The sequence below is a fragment of the Coffea arabica genome, chromosome 10c (genome assembly GCF_036785885.1).
Source record: "Coffea arabica cultivar ET-39 chromosome 10c, Coffea Arabica ET-39 HiFi, whole genome shotgun sequence".
Lineage (NCBI taxonomy): Eukaryota > Viridiplantae > Streptophyta > Magnoliopsida > Gentianales > Rubiaceae > Coffea > Coffea arabica.
Genome location: NC_092329.1, coordinates 25,487,609 through 25,509,755, shown reverse-complemented (window position 1 = coordinate 25,509,755; position 22,147 = coordinate 25,487,609).

The window sequence follows — 22,147 nt, the reverse complement described above, 5'->3', positions numbered from 1 at the left end:
AAAATTAGGTACTAGATATGTCATTGTCCAAAATTTGGGGATTAAAATCACTTATATGTCAAAGTTTGGGTACCAAAACTGTATTTTTCCCAAATTTTATTTGACCTATCTTGCCAACTGCCAACTTTGGAGGACAATGCAGTTGGTTTGGATGTTTGCTTTTTGACATCGAGCCTCATAACTACCCTATGTTTGATCTTTGTGACACTTGTTCTTCCTTTACATCGAAAACTTGTAGACTATAGTGGGGTTTGGAACATGAAAGATAATCTCTCTTATATTGCAATTAAGGTGTTTTATTTTGAATGGTAATACTTAATGTTGTTATGGACTAAAAAGGGGAAAAGGAAAAGACGGTAGATTGGACAAAGGATAAAAGCATTTGGCATAAGTTGCAGACTATTGTTGTGCTGTGACATACTAACTACTTTGGCATAAGTTGCATGCCATTGTCGCGGTGTGACATACCAACTACATTCTAGCTTTTTTCCGAATCAGGAGTATAACTTTTACATTGTCCTCCAAAGTTGCAGTTGGCAGAATTTTACATTCAATGAGTAGCTCAATACTTCTATTGATGATTTATGTCAAGATATAGGTCAAAAGAAACTTGGCAGAGTCAACTAGCAATAAGAATTACATAATCCAGAAACAAGAAATCGGATAGATATAGGTCAAAGAAACTGGACAGAGTCAACTAGCAATAAGAATTCCTTGATCAATATTATCCTTGACAATAATAACAATTCTAGATAATTTTAGGGTGCAGGCAAATCCTAACTTTAATCATAGATAATTCTAGGCCTTCGTTTAATCAATTTTTTTTACGCTTAATCAAAATTATACTTGAAATGATAACAATTTTAGATGAATTTAGGGCATAGAAAAATCCTTACTTTAACGGATAATTTTGGGTCTTTCGATTACTTTAGTATACATCAATCGCTAACTCACATTGCAGGCAAATTACCCATAATTCAGCCCAGAATCTAAATGTCTAGCTACCAATACCTATCCCCAACCAACAACGTCCAACCCCATAGCCACCACCGCTGCACCTGCGTGTTGTGCTCTCCATATGCTGAAACCTGCTTTCAGTCAACTAGGTTGTGTTCCAAAGGGTTCATCTTGAGAAAAATTCTGCATCCTGTACTCATGTTCCCAGACAGGTTTCTAAGTCAGATCTAATTCAACTATTACCTAATAGTTGGATGGATCTATCTTGAATCTGTCCACTGAACAAATTAAGCAAGTAGTTCTGTTAGCTCTTGATGATAGTGCAAAACTACATCTACACGACAATAGCTCCAACCTTCCTTCCCCATTCCCAATCTTGCACTTAGCACCAACTCAAGCCACACTGCCTAATTGTCAAGGGAACTAATCGTTCTGCTATAGAATTGATATGGAATTTGAGCTAGACTTTATTTGCTCTGAGATTTTATGACAAATTGGAGGGACATGAGTACAAATAGGTCTTCCTTGTTACATTTGTAGATTGTTGTATGGATTTTAGTAACACCACATGCGCCGTAAATTTGCAAGTCACATACAAAGTATAAAATCTAAAATCCAGGGTTTGCAAGTCACCACCCCCTAGAGCTAAACCTAGGGTTTAGCGGACTTCCTGCTTGGCCCTTGCTAGGACTCACTCACTCACATTAACTTCAGAGATAACAATTCATTAACTAAAACTATTAACAATCCATCTTATTTAAGTACATCCCAAAACAAGTAAAGTTATTCAATCAATTCACTAAGTACAAATAGGATGGCAATTTTACTTAAAGCAAGGCTTCAGCTCTCAAATTCACTTTTCAACCCCTGTTAAGGAAAACAAACTAAAGGAGTGAGCTTACGCTCAGTGGGGTTCTAAGAAAACAGGTGATCATAAACACACAATTTTACTCGTTCAATAATATTAGAGGAATAACCAATCAATTAATAACAGAATAATTTGTGAAATAATTCTCAACAAATAGCACAATCAATATCAAAGGATACGATACTGATATGGACTTTAGAGGTGGCTCCTGTCCATTTTCAAACTTAGCATTTAGTTCCGTTCAGCAATTCATTATACAATTTCTTGCAATCACTTCACACTCCACCAATCTCCTCCTTATATCTTCCAGAACAATAAACAATTCACTACAATCATTAATCATTAATCACTTCATCACTAAAAAAAATCACTAAAAAAAATCATTAATTGTGATAGCTCCACCTCACCCTAAGACGAATCAAAGGGTTCGGCAGACCGCCTGCCCAACTCTCGTCGGGATTACGAATCCGGAACAAACGTAACTCCTACCAAACGCTCAAAAGAACTTCGAGAAGATAAACATAAAGAACCCAATTGAGCCGAACTAAAAGATACGATCAATCTTTAGTATGACGTTCCCACGAAAATCAAAATGAAATGGAAGGGCCACTGCCACATCACAATCCAACCAAGTACAAGTAACCTTTGTTTGACAAGAGAGAATGTACATTCCCAAATATATGTCACATAAACAAGAGAAAATACTTTAAAATATACATATTAGTAAGTTTACAAATCAAAAGGAAACATTGTGTTAAGATACATTTAGGGTTTTCAAATTGTCGATGAGCTATACCAAAAGAACAAAAGAATTTCTAACTAGTTCCATTCATTCTTCAAAACATCGAAGTTCGAAAAGATGGTTCCCCGTAAGGAAAACAAGGATAACGGGACGGGGTGAGTTAAAAGCTCAATGAGGTACCAAAAGCATAAACAGTAGAAACAGTAGAACTCATGAGAAATCACTTTTAAGGCACATATTCACATCAAATATGAGAAATAAATGAACACCACAATGTAAAGGATACAGGTGGCTCTCAGGAGCCAAATCCCCGTTGTAATGCTTGATCAAGTCTCGTTGACCCTCCGTCAACGTTCAAATAAAGGAACTAGTCCAGTAGAACACCACTTTAACGCCAGAATCTCGTTCACCAAACATACCTCTTACCGGGCCCGAACGCCAAACAGGAACAAGAATGGTAATACTCGAGTATACCGGTAATCCAGAGTCTCCAATATCCATAGATTCCCCAGGAACAAGCACCCATGGATTGTCAATTTCCTCGACCAAGGCCTTGCTGGCTCGATTCAATTAACTCCCCATGAGGTTGAGCTCAGATTTAACAGGAAGGTCGTTGGATACATTTCCAAACGACATTATAACCGGCGCAGGTAACAGATTCAAATATATACAGGAAACAAGCCACACAGGCCAGAGAACGAGTGTGATAAAGTACACACTCATCTCGTACAAAATAAACAGTCGATAAAGACATTCAAATAGCAATTTGCAAGTACAGATAACCATTTTAGCAATAATTTAGGGGAGTGGTACACTCACCGGTTCAAGTACAGATACTTCAAAAGTTTTCACGCCAGAGTGGCTTTAATCGCCAAGAAACCCTAAAATAACCAAAGTAAAACAATTGAAAATTTCACATACAAAATCGAGTAAACAGAATGCACAAGTGAGACTTGACTACTAGTCGTATGCTTCACCAAATAATTACTAATGCAAGGGTGCAAAACATGATTTTTGGGAACGAAAAGGTAACATAAAGACCTCGGCCTCAAACAACCCCAAAAGCCTTTCTTATATATATCCCAAACCCAACCAAGCTCGAAGAAATCCAACACTCCCAAAATTTGGACAGCATATCCCCTACATTTCCATCCTACAAGTAACACCAATTCATCTCAAATCAACCACATACACATTATAGACTATCAAATACACCTTTTGGCACAATAAGCATAACTAAAGCTACACTTATCAGATTGAAACGAATCTTATAGCGTTTCGAAGCCAAAACATATACCTACATTTCCTATGAAGACCTCCAAAGCCAAATCATACATTTTCATGGTAAAAAATGGAATTCCTCACGAAAACAGAAATCTGTCCGCAAAACAGGGCTCATGGGCAGTCAAGGGTATTTCGGTTATTTCACATGTTACAGTATTCGGATCAGGCTGAAATTTTGTAGGCAGCTAGTTAACACCATTTTCTATAACTTTCATGCTTTAACCTAAGCCTGATTCGGCCTCTAACATGCACGAATAAAGCCGGTCAGAACAAGGTAGATTGGAACCCTAAAACTGAAATTTCCACACAAAACTGAAATTTTCCGCAAACAACCACAACTAACATATAAAAGCTTCAATTTACACCATATCAAGCCATCATTCATGGACAACCAATAACTATCATATAAAATCAGAAAATTCCCAAAAAAATCAGAAATTTAGCTAACTCCACTTTAATCCATGAAATCTTCCATAAAATAACCTAGTTAGCTACCATAAGTTACCAATTTACCATTATTAGGAACAAAGAGTGAGTTTCCAAGCAAACTACCTTGACACCTCAAGAAAGGTAGTAGCTTAGGGGTTTCTCCTCCAAATCAACTCCACCAATACCTTGAAACTCCCTTAGCAAGTCACTTTGGCAGACAAATTCAAGATTTAATCGGTTGGATTTCAAGATTTAAGCAAGAACTGGAAGAAGTAGTTGAAGCTTTCTTTTCTTTTCTCTCCTTGAGAGGTTTGGCCAAGAGGTTGGAAATGAAGATGGTTTCTTGGTCAAAATTGGGGTTTTAGTAAAGGTAAGAAAGTTAGGCAAGTCCACCATCCAATCGGATCGCGACACATGGCACTTTTAATGGTTCAAGTTTATCTTCTTTCTTCCAATGGTTAATCTATCTAGCTAATATCTAATTATCTCCTAACACCTTGTAAAATAATATTCCTCAATATAAAACTTAACCCAGTCGTCCAAAATTTTATCGCACTAACCGCACTAGCGGGTCCCACGTCCTTAATACACTTCCAAATTGACCCGAACTAACTTATACTAGAAAAATGATTTAAAAACTATACTCACTTATAAAAATCTCTGAAAAATTATGATAATAAAATAAAGTAAGAAAAATGCATGCGGGAAAAAAAAATAAGGAAAATTTACGGGTCCTCACATTAATCACTTCATCACTCCAATAGGCGCCTCAGTAAGGGGGTAATACTCGAGTATATCAAACATTTCAGTGCCCAAACTCTTCCAGCCTACTCGACCAAGCCCGCTACTGGCTCGAATAGATTATCCAACAGTGGGGTTTGGGCCCAGTTCAGCTGTTGTGATAGAGTACACAATCAGCTTACATTTATGCACAATTTCAGTAACAATTAGGCATTTATCATTTCCACAATTCACTTAGGTCGAGTGCAATAAAGTATGCGCTCGCCTTTCAGTAAAATAGTAGCAATTGTCAATTTTCACTCTAAACAATTCAAACGTCAATAATCCAACAAGTATCAGTCAACTAGGCACTTAACATTTATCATTAATCGAATACTCAATCATTACAAACAAATGTAGAACACTTATCCAAAGTAATTTGAGTTCACTACTCGGTGCTTGGACCCTCCTCCAGTTCTTCTCGGTTCCTAAAATAGTTATGGACTCATTAGTTTATTTATTATTTTCCCCAATGGTGAAGTTAAGATTCACATGGTGATTTTAGCTAAATGTATGTAGGTGCATATAGGTAGAGTTTGAGATGTTTAAATGTATACTTATATAGAGGGTTTTAAGATGATCTTAATATTTATCTTATTCTACTACATCAAAGGTTTCAAGTCTAGGTAGCTTTAATCTTTCAAGCCTTAAAGTTCCATATTTTACCAAAATAAAGTAAGGTATAGTGGTTATATGGCAATTTACATTTTCTAATGAAGGTTGGGATTTAGGTTCTAAGGATCATTTAAAAATCAAAAGGATCATTTTAGAAATCAAAGTTCAAAGTTGATAAATTTTCTAGAGATTGGCAGCTTAGTATTCCTATAACTTCCTTGATTTCGTCCTATATTTTGGATGAATTTTCACAAGTACAACTGTTATAAGATGGTTTGAAGGGATTTTGGTCAATATTGGGTTCAAGTTCCATTTTTGAATTCAAAATTAATCTCAAAACTTAACCATTGGTTTAAAATGGTTAGAAACAATTTTCCAACAGTGGTAATCAAGTTTCTTACTTTAGTTTGCTATTTCCTTGCTTAAATTTTCTCAAATTTAATATATAATTTATGGTCATTCTGTTATAGATCATTTTCGGTTAGGATTGAGTTAAAAGTTCTAAAGAAACTTAGCAATACAATCGGAATCATCCAATCAACCCAAATCTACCAAACAGTTTCGCATGCTCAACTAGCTCCCATTTCTTTTCTAGGATTTAGTCATTTCCTCCCTAATCAGGACAATCGCAATATACATAGTAAAACAGAGGAGCAGGGATGTTTTTGATCAGTATATGCATAAATTTCAGGTTACAAGATGAAATCTAAGCTTGGGAAAACATAACAGCATTCTCAGGTTCAAAGTTGAAGTTTCTAGCCGTATATCTTCACCAATATTTTATTTAATGCATCAAACATCAACCAAATTTGACATGTACTCACATAAACATTGCAATAAGATTGTGTAGTGTGAGGACCTGAAAATTTTCTTATTTTATTTTATTTTATTTCTTTGAATACATTTTCTTTACTTTACTTTATTGCCTTAATCATTTTCCTTGTATAAGTTAGTACATGTTAAGTTCGTAATGCATTATGGAAGTGGGACCCACTGGTGAGGTGTGTGCGTTAAATTTTGAAGATTAGGAGGAGTTTTGTGCAAAGAGATATTATTTTATAAGGTGTTAAGGGATAATTAGAGGTTGGCTAGATATTTTAGCATTTGGAAGACAATAGGATGAGGATTAACCATTGGAGGACATTTGTCAACAAAGCTCTGGATCTTTGACTTTGACTCCAACCTTTCTTATCCTTTAATAAACCAAAAATTTGACCAAAACCTATCATTTTTTTCTTCATTTGGCCGACCCCTTGGAGAGAAAAAAAAAGGAAGAGAAAGTTCATCTTCAACCTGTAGTTCTTGCTTGAATCTTGAGTTTTCACCTTAATCTTGCAAATCACTCCAAAAAAGTTGACACTTAGGGTGGTTTAAGGGCTTTGGTGGAAAGATTTTGGAGAAAGAAGCACTTGGTTGTCATATATTCATAGGGTTTCAAGGTAACTATATCAAGAAGCTCTCTTTTCTTTTAATACTTGCATAAGAGTGGATTTAGGGCTTGATTTTGGTAGTTTTCATGAGAAATTTCATGGTTTGAGTGGTGATTCAAAAATTTCAGTTTTTGTGACAGCCCCACTTTCCCCTAAGGCGAACCAAAGGAGTTAGCGGACTGCCTGCCCAGCTCTCGCCAGGACTACGGATCAAATTAGAGCTATCCGCTTCAATCCGGAACTTACAAACTCGCGTAAACAAATCAAAATAGTAAAACAACCCAAGATAAAATGAAAAGAAATCCGGAGCCGGCCATGAATAGTAACAGACCCGTCAGAACCCAACCGAAATAGCTAACAAACATTTACATCTGAACTTTAGCGTTTACAAATCAAAATGACATACAAAAGCTTTCAAAAGATAATACATATACACGGTTTGCCAAATCAAAAGAGAAACGCCCCAAAAGTACACTTAGGGTTTTAATACATGAGCTATACAAAAGATATGTTCAACTAGCTCAAGTCGGCAACCGATTATCAAGTCCAGTCCAAAAGTATTTATTTTCCTGTAAGGAAAACAAAAGGGACAGAACGGGGTGAGCTTGCGCTCAATGAGGTACCAAACAGATAGCAGAAAAATCATGGCATTTCACATTTTCAAATCAGATACACATGCCAGATGTAAAGCAAAGGAACCAATGATTCAAATCAAAAGGATACGGGTGGCTCTCAGGAGCCAAATTTCCAGCGCAGTACTTGATCCAAATTGGTTGACTCTCCGTCAACGTATATAGAACCAAAACGTCCGTAGACCCCTCTTTACACCGAATTCCGTCCACCAAACACCCCTTTACCGGGCCCGCTCACCGTAACCGAACAGAAATGGTAATACTCGAGTATACCGGAATCAAGGGTCTCAATACCCAAAAATCCCCGAACAGACTACCGTGGTTCGTTATCTAATCGTCCAGGCCCTTGCCGGCCCGACTCGAATAACTTAGCCACAGGATTGAGCTCATAAGTCATAGAAATCCGAACAGATGCAGACACAGATAACAGATTCAGATACAGATACAGAATAGCAGATTCAGATAGCAGATTCAGACGGCAGATTCAGATAGGCACTCAAAATTGGCATATGAACAGATAGAAGAACGAGTGTGATAAAGTACACCCTCGCCTCCATTTTATAAAAACAGTATTTGGCTTCACTAGTCATAAATCAAGTATTCAGATATTCAGATATTTCACATAATGGGTAGCAGGTAGTGGAACACTCACCGGCTCAACTTCAAAAGTTTTCACTTCAGATTGGCCTTAATCGCCAAGAAACCCTAAAATAATCAAAATAAACCAATTGAAGGTTTTACTTCTAGAATCGAGTAAACAGAATGCACATGTGAGGCTCGACTACACGTCGTACGCCTTGCCAAATAAATACTAATGCAAGAATGCAAAAACATGATTCCCTTGGAAACGAAAAGGTAGCATGAGGACCTAGGCGCAAACAACCCAAAAGCCTTTCATTCTACCAAAAGGCAAATCCAACTTAAAGGAACCAAACGGCCTAGAAAATCGGCCAGCACTTCCCCTAAATTTCTTACTTTTCCCAGCCATTAAGGCTTCACTATATCCTCAAATCAGTCCCAACATTTCACACAAGAGTACCTCATTTCCCAAAAGCCGTTCACTAGGCTCAAAGCAGTACAAGTACAAAAGTTAGCTAGAAAATGACCGGAATAAGAGTAAGCCTTAAAACATGCAAACAAGTACAATAAGACTCGATAACGAATCATAAAACCATGCCAATCACAACCCCAATAGGATTTCATATACCTATATAAGCATAATAGCAAACCAGAAAATCAGAAAATATAACTCATTTGATCAATCAACAAAAACAGGTTTGGCCTCCGTATGCGGTAATGGCACAACTCTCACTACGATTATCGGTTCGGGGTGTAAGACCCACCGTTTCGAAGCCAAGAAACAGAGCTACAACATTGTAGAAGGTCACTCAGTCCAGTTCCTAGTACAACTAGGTCAAATGTGCCAAATACTAACCCAGAATTACCAAAACAGGTTTGCAAAACGCAGAAAACTGTAATCGGTATATCTCAGTCCATACAAGTCCAAATGCCGAAATTCCAAAGGCATATGTTAGCTAAGACATCCAGCTTCAATTCATAAGAAGACACCAACTTCAAAATCCAAACCAATTCCAGTCAAAACAGCCCAATACCAACGCAGTTTTCGTATTCTGACCAAAGCAGAACAGCTACAGTAAAAACGTCATATCTCACTCTACACTAATCCAAATGACCTGAAATTTTGCAGGCACTTCAAACTCATCAATACCTACAACTTTCATGTTTTGAGCAAAGTCCAATTAGGCCTCTATCTATGACCTAAAATTTCGGACAGAATGTTCAACCAAGAACCCTAATTTTCCAGAAATTCTTCCAAATCCAAAATTGATTGCAATTTCCTATCATATGCACCTACTAGAGCCAAAGCCCCTTATTACCAACCATCAAAAACAACCACACCATCAAGATCATATGAAACCAGAAAATTCCTCAAAAATTAAAAAACTCGACCAAATCACTTCAAACCAAGAAATAATCCATAATTTCTAACACAATAGCCACCATTAGGCATAAATTCAACATCATTAGCTATAAGAGAATGTTCAAGCATCACTTACCAAGTAAACAAGAGAGAGGAAGATGTTGGACACCTTAAGTTCTCCAAAAAGCTTCACCAAAACACTCACTAACACCAAGTGGAAGGATTTTATGGAGTAAAAACTAATTTAGGCAAGTAGTTTGGAAGATTGAGCTAGTTGGGAGCTTGAAATTTGAAGCAAGTTTCTTCCTTCTTGAGCTCTCAAGAGTCGGCCAACATAGAGTGAAAAATGGTAATTTTTTTGTGAATTTTGAAGATATTTACTCCATAAGTCAAAAGGTCAAAACCATGAATAGTAGTCTTAAGCTACTTCCAATCCCATGGTGACACTTGGCACCTTAGTAAATGCATTTCTATCCTTTCTTTTTCCTCTCACATCAATCAAATCACCTCCTCTATTTATCTCTTAACACCCGATAAATTTAACACAGTATTCGAAACTTAACCTTATTAGCCGAATTTTTTCGAACTTTTCGCACTAGTGGGTCCCACGTCCGATATACGTTCTTAATTTCTCAAAATCTATTCGATACTATAAAAAATCATTTTAAAACTATAATTACGCATAAAATCTACCAGAAAATATTTCTAAGCCAGAAAATGCAGAAAACATGCCATTAAAGGAAATAAACCCTAGGAAAAGATTAGGGTTTCTACGGGTTCTCACAGTTTTGATGGTGAAATTTCAGCTTTTATATGATGTTTTGAGCTTGGCCATGATTTAGTAGCTTTGCCATGTGAATCTTCTAGCTTTTACAAGTTATTTTGGCTTGCTTATGGAAAATTTCAGCTTGTAGTTGAAATTTTCAACTTAGAGTTTCAAATTTCAGCTTTGTTGTGGTTGATTTTGAGCTAGAAAATTTGATATTTTGGATGGTTTTGTGGCCTTAATCACGTGTACTTTATAGCCTTTAACTTGTGGTTGTGATTGAGGTTGGATTGCTGTAAATATTGGTGTTGAGTTTGGATGGAAAAGTTAAGAAAATAAGGGGAAGTGTTGCTGGAAATTTTCCCGCAGGAGACTTTGAGCAGTCTTGGAAAAGCTATTATATCTTGGTGTAGAAAAATCCAAATTGAGTTTTGCTTGTTGCTTTTAAAACTAAATTCAGAGTGAATTCTGCCATGAAAATTTCAGAATTTTTCTCAATTCCTATGAATATCTATGATTTTCCAAATTTGACTGAATTTTCACACCTGCTCTGTTTTTCTACTTGATGAATCAGCAACTTGAGACTGGAATTTGACTGATTTATGGACAGAATATTACAAATGTGTATTCTGAAAAATTGTAGTCCTTTGAGTCTATTTTCCAACGGTATAAAGTTTATAAATTTTGGACTTAAGAAGCTTGCGATACGATTTTTCAAACAGTGTCAGGCAAAACTAGAAAAAACTCTGTTTTCTAAACTTGTTCTTGCTTCCATTTCCAACTTTACGTTGGAGTTGTTAAACCATTTTGAGCTTGGTTTTATGAGTGGAATTGAGGTTTTGTCACAGATTTATACCTTTGAGTTGAATAGTAATTATTGATTGTTTGAGGCCGAGTTTCCCTACTAGCCCTTAGTCATTATTCGAATAGTGCATAGCATGAAATCCTTATTGATGGCGTTAAAGGTTTAGTCTAGGATGGTAGGACTTATGAAGAAGAATTCTAGTTATAACTTGCTACTTGGATGGTGAATTTATGGCTTTTAGACCACTATGCCTTGTTAACCCCTAGATCATTACTTATACGTGAGTTTTCACTTAAAACTAGGGTGTTTTAAAGAACGAGTGACTTTTCTTCCCAAGTCGCTTGTGAACGTTTTGACAAGAGTAAATGTTATTATATCAGCTTACCATATCCTTGCCTCATTTGAAAACTTATTTTGTCTGGTTTAAATTTGTATTTTTGACTTTAGCGTCAAAAGTTTTCCCTTGTGGTTTGAGCAAGGATAGGTGATACTTCTGGACTAAAAGCTTGCACCTGGGGGTTCGACTGCTTTATCCAAATGCTTTAAAACGGTGAAATTCTTTAGTTCACTTACCTTATGTATTTGATCACAGGTTTTGGAAGCGAACCCCCGGATCCTTTCACTGAGGAAAGTTAACTTTTCTAAACGCAGTGAGTGTTCCAACTGTATGTTCCCTCCTCATTGTTGCTAGAAATTTGCTAGACACTTGATTTGACATTTCATAGGTGAGTGTGTACTTTATCGCATTTGACCTAACTTGACTAAACATTTGATATCTCATTCAAGCATGTACAAGTGTTGATCTTGATCCCTATCTTTTGATGTTTACAAAACAAATGGATGATACTAATATTTCTTCAAGATATATTTTCAGTTATGAAGTTATTTGATTCCATGAACAAGTGCAATTGAAAGAAGACAAAGTATGCTGAAGCTGTCGGACGCTCAAAAAGACTGCATCGGACGTCTGACAACCATTGAGTATCTTCGGACGCAGAAAACCAGCCTATCGGACGTCCTAAGGAATTAAAGAAAAATTTTCAGTTTTACATCATACCTTCGGACCCAGAAAGCCAGCCTACCGGACGTCTGAAAGAATTGAAGAAAAAGTCCTAAACTCTCTGCCTGCTGTCGGACGCATAAAACAGGGCTACCGGACGTCCGACACTACCAACGGATAGTTGACTGTTCAGCTACTTTCTATCCGTTGGAAGCATTAATGAGGCACTTTTTTGGTCCTATATAAATAGTGGTTGGTCAGATATTTCAAACAACTTTGGCACACTGAAGATACAAAAGATCTAGAGAGATTTTAGTGAGAAAATACTCTTCAAAGAAGATTTGTAGTCTTAGTAGTGTGAGGTTCATTGTAAGCTTTTTATTTGTGAGTGAATCTTTCATGAGTGTAGCTCTGTGAGGGTTGTCCTGAGGGATAGTAAAACGTCCTGGCTTGACCGAGTGGAGTTCGGGGCAAGGAGGAGGTGAACCTTCCTTTGTACACAAGAGTGATTGTAATTCATCAACTTGAAGTAGCTTGTTTGAATTTATCTACAAGCTCAAGAGGAGTTGGGTAGTTAATTGGTTTGCAATCCTTTCCTTTTTATTTACTTATTGTTACGTTTATGATCTTTAAATTGTTTACCTCTTCTACTCACAAGCACTTGTGCTTTCTTATCAATTGCTCCATTGTGTGGTCGCCTAGAAAAGAGGTTGTTTTCGGGCCTTAGAACAAGTAACTTGATTTGCATGTGACCTGTATATTGACTTGAAATACTTGAAATGCTTGGAAATGTGACATGCTGGGCATTGTTTGTGACTTGGTCAGGGCTAGGCGAGTGTGTCCTTATTCGCAGTCATCCTCCTCTTCTTGAATGATCTTGTACTTATTTGAACTTGATTGACTTGTACTTGTGTTTGACTTGTAAGTGTTGAGTGGTAGTATGTACTACACTCAATCCGAGCGGGAGGTGCCTCTCATCCCGTCTCAGTTTTTATCTTAATTAAGTCGATTGAAAAGTTATCTCATCGACCCTAGTGCTAAACGGTAGCATGTACCACACTCAATCCGAGTGAAAGGTGCCTCTCATTCCTGTCTCAGTACCTCTATCTTGATTAAGTCGATTAGAGAGTTATCTCATCAACCATACTTGTTCTTGCTTGGGTATACTCGAGTATTACCACTACTGTTTCTATCTGGTGTTCGGGCCCGGTAGGGGGTTGATAGGTGGATGGAGATAAGTGGTGCTCTACTGGACTTGTTACTATATCTCAAACATTGACAGAATGTCAACGGACTTGGAAAATGTTGCTGTGGAACTGGCTGCAAGTGAAACACTGTACGGGATTAAGTGCTACGCTTGAATTCTGACAGGAGCCACCATATCAGCTGTATCAACGTTTGAATCCTGGGTGCTCTGCCTAGAACCTGGCGGAAGCCACCATATCAGTACCGTATCCTTTTTCTTGCTTATCTGAATTTGTGAATAGTCCATGACATTATTTGTAACTGTTTATTATCTTCGTTCTAAGATTTTGAATTATATGAAAAATATCTTGCCAATTTGACTACATGTTTTGTTGGAATCTCATTGGATTTTTAGTTCATCCCTTGATTTGTTTTCCTTGACAGGGTGTGGGGATGAGAGAGACAAATATACACTACTTGCATTAGGAATTTTAAACTTGTATTTGGCCGATACTGTATTATAGTACTAGTTGTTCAAGCTCTTACTTTTGGCTTGTATATTCGGATGATTTGTAAAATGTACATGGTATATTGAAGAATTATAGTGTTATTGATTTAGCATTCAAAGAATAGTGAGCTCGAAAGTTGTAGTCCTCATTTTAAATAATTGCCATCCTTTTTGCACTTGGTGAGGTGATTGAATTACTTGTATTTTTATCCGTTTAGTTGTGCACCTAAGTATGAATGTTTTGTGAAGTTGGATAGATGCAATATTTTTTGAAGAATTTTATGCTTACTTTGCAGTTAATGTTATCTCTGAAGTTAATGTGAGTGAGTGAGTCCTGGAGAGAGTTGGGCAGGTGGTTCGCTAACTCTTGAGGTACGCTCTAGGGGAAGGTGGGGTTGTCACATGTAGTTTCGAAATCCAGCAAAAACTTCTCATCAAATTCCAGTTTTAAACCAGAATCACAGTTGATGCCCTATCGGACTGGTTATCAAGCTAGTCTATAGTTCATCAGTCATTTTATCTTCAGTTTAGACCCATTAATCGAATTTTTACCAAAGAAAACTTGCATACAACCATAAATACAGCATACACAAGGTACATAACATGATCTTCCAGTCAATTTCCACCAAAATACCCAAGTCAAAACTAGAAGATTCATCATCGGCCAAGTTGGAAATTTACCAGCAGCCATGCAGTCCTTCAAACAAGAATTCTAGCAACAAAAGTTTAAGCTTTTCACCATAAAACTTACATGCGTCACCCTATAAGCATTCTACAGGACATAAAGCATGAATTCTAGTCATAATGTAACGCCCCCACTTCTCCCTAAGGCGAACCAAAGGGTATCCGCGGGACGCCTGCCCAGCTCTCGCCAGGACTCACTACAATCCATCATTCAAAAGCTCGAAATACTTTAAGTAACTTCAATATATAATTAAAGTACTCCAAATATCTCACACTTACAATTATGCAGCTTCCAAGCTTAAATACAACCCAACGGAAAAGGGTACAATAGCCATCCGTTATAATATAACTTAAAGTTTTCAAAAGAAAACAATCTAGTACTACTCACGAGCACCCTTGGTCTCGAACCCTGTAAAAGAAAACCACAACGTGGGATGAGCTACACAGCCCAGTGAGGTTCCAAGACACTCTAACAGTTCAAATAAATCAAGTAAGTTGGGCATATCATATGCATGGTTCAATGTTACACAATGGCGTGTTATCATGAGGTGATAATCATTGTACGAGTAATTTGAGACATTTATCATGGTATGAGACATTTATCATGAGACAGGTATCATGATATAAGTACATTGGTCAGGTAACAGGTATGGAGCATATCACAGGCATAGTTCAGGATTTCATGTTGACATTTTAGCATGAAACAATTATCATGATACAAGGTAAACATATACGGTAGGATACGGTGTTCCAGTGGAACTCTGTCGGTCATCTGCACCTTATGACTCCTGATCCCCACGGTACGGTCTGGCCATCGCCTTATCCCTCCAGTGGTAATACTCGAGTATACCGAAACGGTGGCCCAGGGTTCCAACCTACCCGACCGAGCCCAGTCCTGGCTCGAGTAGGTCAGTAACCAAGGGCAGGGCCCAAGTTCAGCTTAGAGCTTACAACATGCACAGGTAACCAAGTAATTCGACAAAAGGTAAAATTCATCATTTGAGTAGGTCGAGTGAGGTAAAGTACACACTCGCCTAATAATGATGGACAGCTTCATATAACATGTGATTCATGATAATGAAGTAATCAGGTGGTCAAGTAACCAAGTAAGTTGGTGATCACGTAAGCAGATAACCAAGTAAGCAAGTAACCAAATAGATTAGAAAACGGTAAGTAAACACGGTTAACGGTAAACGGTAAACGGTTAACGGTAGTAATTACGGTTAATTGGTAGACATATGTCATTTCAATAGGCCGCCATTGGCCGTTTTTCACTTTCACCACGTAAGAGTCGAGGAGATTTACTCCAACCGACTTATGCTGTCATAGCATAATTAATCATTTAAACACATCATGAAAATATGCTCTCCAAACATTTCATATCTAGTATTTCAAGTAATCACATAAGTATGCTCTTTAAGCATTTCATATCGAATAGTTCAAATATACCTACTTCAGGTGTTTCATGTCGAGTAATTCAAGTATACATTATTCAAATGTGCATGAGTGTGGTAAATACTTAATGACCATGGGTTAAGCATGTCATAGACTTATTCCAATTACGTATTCCTATATGGAACACTCACCTAGTCAAAACAAGCGAGTAGTTCTTAAACAAGCGTCTTAGGTGTCCGCTCCGAGTTCCTCTGGGAGATTCCCTCGAGTGCCTGAGCAAACAATAATCAACTACCACTCAAAATCATTCTAATTATCGAGGAAAATTGTACACTAGTACAATCTAAGAAATTAACGCAGAGACGAGTCTAAGAGTTCGTGTAACTCGAGGTTCAAAAGTGGGTTTTAAAATACAAGACAAATCTGATTTCCATCTTTGAAATCAAATGTAAAACGATCAAATGATATTGAAGGAAAATGGAGGGTTTGAAACCCTTAGTTTCCTTTAAGTTAGAAAATTCCAGATTTAACAAGCAATATTTGAAAAATCATATTTCACTCTCCACAAGTCCAAAATTGGAAAACTTGGTACTGTTGGAATCCTCTTTCAAAGTACTAAAAGTTCTTAGAAGACACTTTTCCACGAATGTAAGTGAAAGGCACTCAAATTTTGGCTCAAAGTTGGTAACTTGAATTACCAAGACAGATTTAAGTTGGTTTTTGGCCAACTTTAGAAATTCGGCAAAATTCACTTGTTTTGAACTAACCTTTGAAATTTGGAAATCAATTAGTGTTGCAATCCAAGAGTATAACAAAACAAGCGGAACGAGAAATGGAGTTTCGAGCACCAAGATATAGTACCTCCAAGTTGCTGAAAAAGTTAAGACTGTTGGGCTATTTTCCAGGTTTAAAACTAGATTCGAAATATCATTTGGTCATCAAGTTGGCATTAGAAATACATCAAACTTGGTACACTAAATCTTCCATGTGTGAACAACATTTCTACTAAGTTTCGTACAAAAACTCTCACGGTAAGGTAGTCATTAAAACAACCAAAGTTTATGAAGAGTTTCAAGGCTAAACTACCTTCTCACTTTTCTTTCGTTTACAAACTTTTTGTACCATGAAATCAGTTCCAAATCTCTCCATTATTGAAACCAAGAGTTCATAAACATCCACTGAGCAATTTAAAGACCATTGACATCCAAATTCTATAAATAAAACTCTCCAAATCAGATTTGACCATTTGGCTAAGAGAAAACGAAAAGTTTTCCAGATTCGATGAGCGAATTTTGTGACATCATTTGCATATCAAAATGGTCTTAGAATATTACCAAATTTTGTACAATTAAACCTCCATATGAGGATTACTCTTCTATCAAATTTCATTTGAAAATTCACACGGGAAGGTAGTTAACTAAACCATCAAAGTTCAGGAAATTTCCCAAGGTAAAACTGTCTTCTAGCTCTTCTTTCCTTTTTAAACATTTTGTCCAAAGCAACCAACCCAAATCTGGTTTATTTGTGAAACAAAGTCCAAGGAACATCTAATCTAAAGTTTGGTAGATGTCGGACATCAAAGTTTCCAAAACAACAAGTCCCAAATCATTGTTAGTTACAAATCTGTCCAAGTGGAAAATTCTATCACTGTAGCAGTTTCAAACTTTGGCCACAACTCACTCCATTCAACTTGGAATTGGGCGTGGTTGATGGCGTTGGAAAGCTCTCTTCTAAAGCTGAATTTTCTCAGAAGAAACCATTTTCAAATTCCATTCACAAATAGCTCGTTTTTGAGCATCAAGTAGCAATTTCTGTCCTGTCTCCTGGAGAGCAACGAAACAGGACAGTGATATTCAATCGAATGGTGTGGCTCACTCAAGTGGAAACAGAATGTGAAATTGGTACCGATAGAAAGCTAGGAATGTCTAGTTTCCAATGCCGCAAACGGCACTTGATTTCGACATCGGAACAAAGAGTTATGGCCGTTACAAAATGACTGCCTGGGCAATACGGGATTCATTTTCCAGTTTTGCTAACTTTGGAAATCAACTCATTTGACCAACCAAATCATGTTATTTTTCAATGAAATTTTGTACACACTTACAATAATAGATAAACAACATAATCAATTCATTAGAATCTCAAAATCTGGCACGAAAATGGTCGGACAAGGCAGGGGTAAAACGGTCACTTTTGCTCCAAGCACCTCCTTTGATTTTCTACCAACAATACAACATTAATCTACTAATATAAGCACTAAACCACCATTAATTTCATCATCCAACATCAAATCAGCAACAACCCAAGAGTGGGAGTTCATAGAGCCCACACAACACAAATCCACTATAAACAAGACCACCCACATGCATGCAAGAGTTTATACGTGTAATAGAGCTTCCGTAAGCTAAGATTCAAGGAGTTGATCGTCCATTACCTCTCTTGATGAACTAGGACAGAATTTCGGCCCCCTAGATGCTCAAGAAAACCGTGGATAGCAGCCCTCTTTCTTAGCTTGATGTAATCTCCAAGTAATTAGCTAAGAGTGGTTGAAATTTGAAGTGAAATGGAGAAGATTTGGTGAAGAAATTTGGATGGAATTTGAGTTGTTTTTCTCCTTTGTTAGCCGGCCAAATGAGGGAGCAAGAGAGAGATTGTGGTCAGATTTCTAAGCTTCCAAGAGAAGACAATAACTTGTGGCCACAAATCACCCATTAGTCAACTCACATTAGGGTGCGTTTGGCGCGATTCGGTTCGATTCCTCTTGCGTTTGTTTCACTAGTGTACTAAACTTCTAATGCATTTATATTCATATAAATATTATTCACTCTTAATTGTCCCAAAATAAGGGTCTAAAGTTCCTCAATTTAAATTGCGCGTGTGAAAACGCGTATCTCCAATTTAAGCGCAATAACGCGAAACTTCCGAGAAATTCTTATAACGATAGTACTAATAACTATCACTTGAGTATTTAAACATTAAAATGCCTAATTTAGGTCCATTGTACATGTCTCCAATATTTCAAACCTATTGTACTCTCAATCGATCAAGATTTCCAAAGACGTGTTCACTATTTTTACAAAACGAGCTTCCGAAAATTAATTTTTGAAACAAGTCATTTTAAAAATATAATGAAACTATATTTCCATGTAATTAGGTCTCAAGAGCTTAGAAAATAATATTCGGAGTAAAAGACCAAATAAATAATTAAATAAGCTAGAAATAGGAGATTAAATAAGTAAATTTTGCGAGTCCTCACACATAATCTATGAAGTATGTTTCTACCCAAACTAATGAAATTTTGTGAACGTAAAGCTGGATATCACGCTCATCTGTGAGGACCCTAAAATTATTTCATACTTTCTTTTATTTCTTTGAATACATTTTTTTTACTTTGGTTTATTACCTTAATTTTCTAGATATTTTTATGAGTGAGTTAAGATTTTTTAAACACTTTCTCCTATAAGTTAGTGTATGTTAAGTTCGTAATGCATTGTGGAAGTGGGACCCACTTGTGAGTTGCGCAATAAATTTAGTGGAAAAAAATGGATATTTTTCTAAGAGGGTTTATGTGATTAGAAGTGTTAAGAGTAGATTAGAGGAAAACAATATAGATTACTCATTAGAGACAAAGGAAAAACAAAAAGATAAGTTCAAACCCGAAGCCGACAAGTGTTGGACATCTAGCCATCCTTTGACTAACACAACTTGTGGTCTTATCTTGGAAAATTGGGCAAAAATTCCATCATTATTTCTTTTCTCTTAGGCGAACCTTCATGAGAGAAAGGGAGAGGAGAGAAAACTGTCGCGTCCCATTTTTTAAATAAGAAAATAAAAGATGAGTTTAAAAAAATGACTTTTGACTCAATTTTTGATTGGAAAATGAATTTTTGATTTAAAAAGAAAATGAAAAACAGGGTCTCAATGGGACTTGAAAATGCGACGATTTTACCTAAAATATAGTTTAAAAAGGGTTTTTTTTAATGAAAAATGGAGTCGCCACTTGATATTGAGTTGAGGTGTACCAAGTCACCCAAAAATGAATTTTAAAGGAAAAAATAGAAAACCCTTTTTAAACGACTCCAAGTCTACAGAAATCAGAGAAAAAGATTCGGGAGTCACATTTGAAAAAAGGGAAGGCAAGGATAAGAATCCAAGGCACCCTTTCAACCTAACCAAGGCTAGTTGCGTGGTTTAGTCAAAAATTTTCTTATTCTAACCTAAAGACTTATTACATTTGGATATACTATATGAATGCATACCCTAGACCTAGGAGGGTATCGGGGGGTCAAAATATCTCTTCAAAGCTCAATTGGTGCCAATCACATTAATTGTGATGCCCAATGTGGACTCTTTGGAGAGGTCACGAATAATGCAAAAATGTGAGACTCTAAGAAAAAGAAAAGGAAAATAAAAATAATTTTACAAATATATGTGGCCTAAAGGAATGCATCATGTCGGGTACGGGGGACTAATGTTCGTGACTCAATTTTCCCTTTTATAGAGGAAATACGAGCGTGTTAAGGCTAGAAAGCCAAACTCGTCCATATCCCATATTTTAGGGGTTTTTCCTAGTCTAATCAAGCAAATGTACTAACCTAGGTCTAATGCTCAGATGAACTGCAAGTCTAATGTCATGTTTCATACAAAGGGGTAAGTAATATACATATAAGGGAAAATATGGGGGAAGGGATATACGTATAAGGAGGGATATCATGTAAAAAATGATAAAAGGCCCTAAAAAGTGAAAATATGCATGAGATGAAGTGATTTTATCACACAATCATGATCTAACTCGTAGACGATTTCTAAGGGTCTAACCTTGGACTAACCCTTTAATAACGCTCTCTCACAAGCATTGGACTTGTGAGAGCTCGAGGGGAAGACCATGTCTAGCATTGGACTAGCCACGGTAACGTGCATTCGTCCACATAATCAGATATAATACTAAAGCAAATAGACATGCAAAGCAATAGTTTCACATAGCACGTAACACATAAGCATGCTTGTCTAGATGCAGAATCCTAGGGAAAGCAATTAAACACATAGGCATATAGGCACACACAAACACATAGCACACAAGCCCTATCTATTACAAAAGGGGATGCCTACTACAATTTAAAGGGGGAAGACTTAGAAAAGTAAATCCTAACTATTACATTGGCTAACTAAGACATGTTTTCAAGAGAGGCGCCAAAACCTAGCTATTACAAATTGGGGTTCAAATGCCCTCAAATGACTTGCCAATTAAAGAAGGCGAAATAAAAAGAAAGCGAAATAGGCAATTACACATTAATAAAATGAAAAGCGAATTAAAGCATGCATATTCACACAAAACATGTAGGAGCACGTAGGAGAAATAAAATCAAGGAGATAGAGGTTACCTCCCTTGCAATGGTAATGAAATGAAGGAAATATTAGCTTCAAAACAATAAAAGGGTCAATGCACCAATTAAATAGTAAAGTATAAACAAAATCACCAAATCCCTCCCAATTGCAACTTAAATGAAATTAAATAATGCATAATTTCCAAGAAAAGTAAATTATTAATCAAATTTCTAAAATGGAAAAACTACCAAGGAACCAATTGCAAATATTAACCAATCACTCAAGCCCAATTAATACATTTTGGGAAATTCACGGGTCCAAGAGCAAAGAAAGGGTCAAGTAATGGTTCAAATTGCAATTACTCTAGGACCTAATTGCAAGAAATTAGAATATAATTGGGCCTTTGTAACATGAGGAGGAACAAGTGGGGTTGGAATGCAATTATTAAAATCGTTTTCATGAAAATGCCGTGCAAAACTAGTATGAAGAAAGCTTATGCAATTTTACTTCCGCAACCTATTTCCTTATTCTACCAGGTAGACTAAATGCACAAACTCAAGCCAAACTCCCTAGTTTACCAATCTAAAATCAACAAAGCTTCAACTCATTCAAATAACATCATTCGAACACAATCATCTATCCCTAGAAAATCCAATCACAGCAGCTAGACATAAAATGCAGCAATGGTGCCAAAGGAGGAAACTTGCGGTGAATCCAATTAAACAACAGCAACTCTGGGCTACTTGAGTGTTTGCACAACAATAAGCACAACAACAAAGGAAATAAATAAGATGACAGCA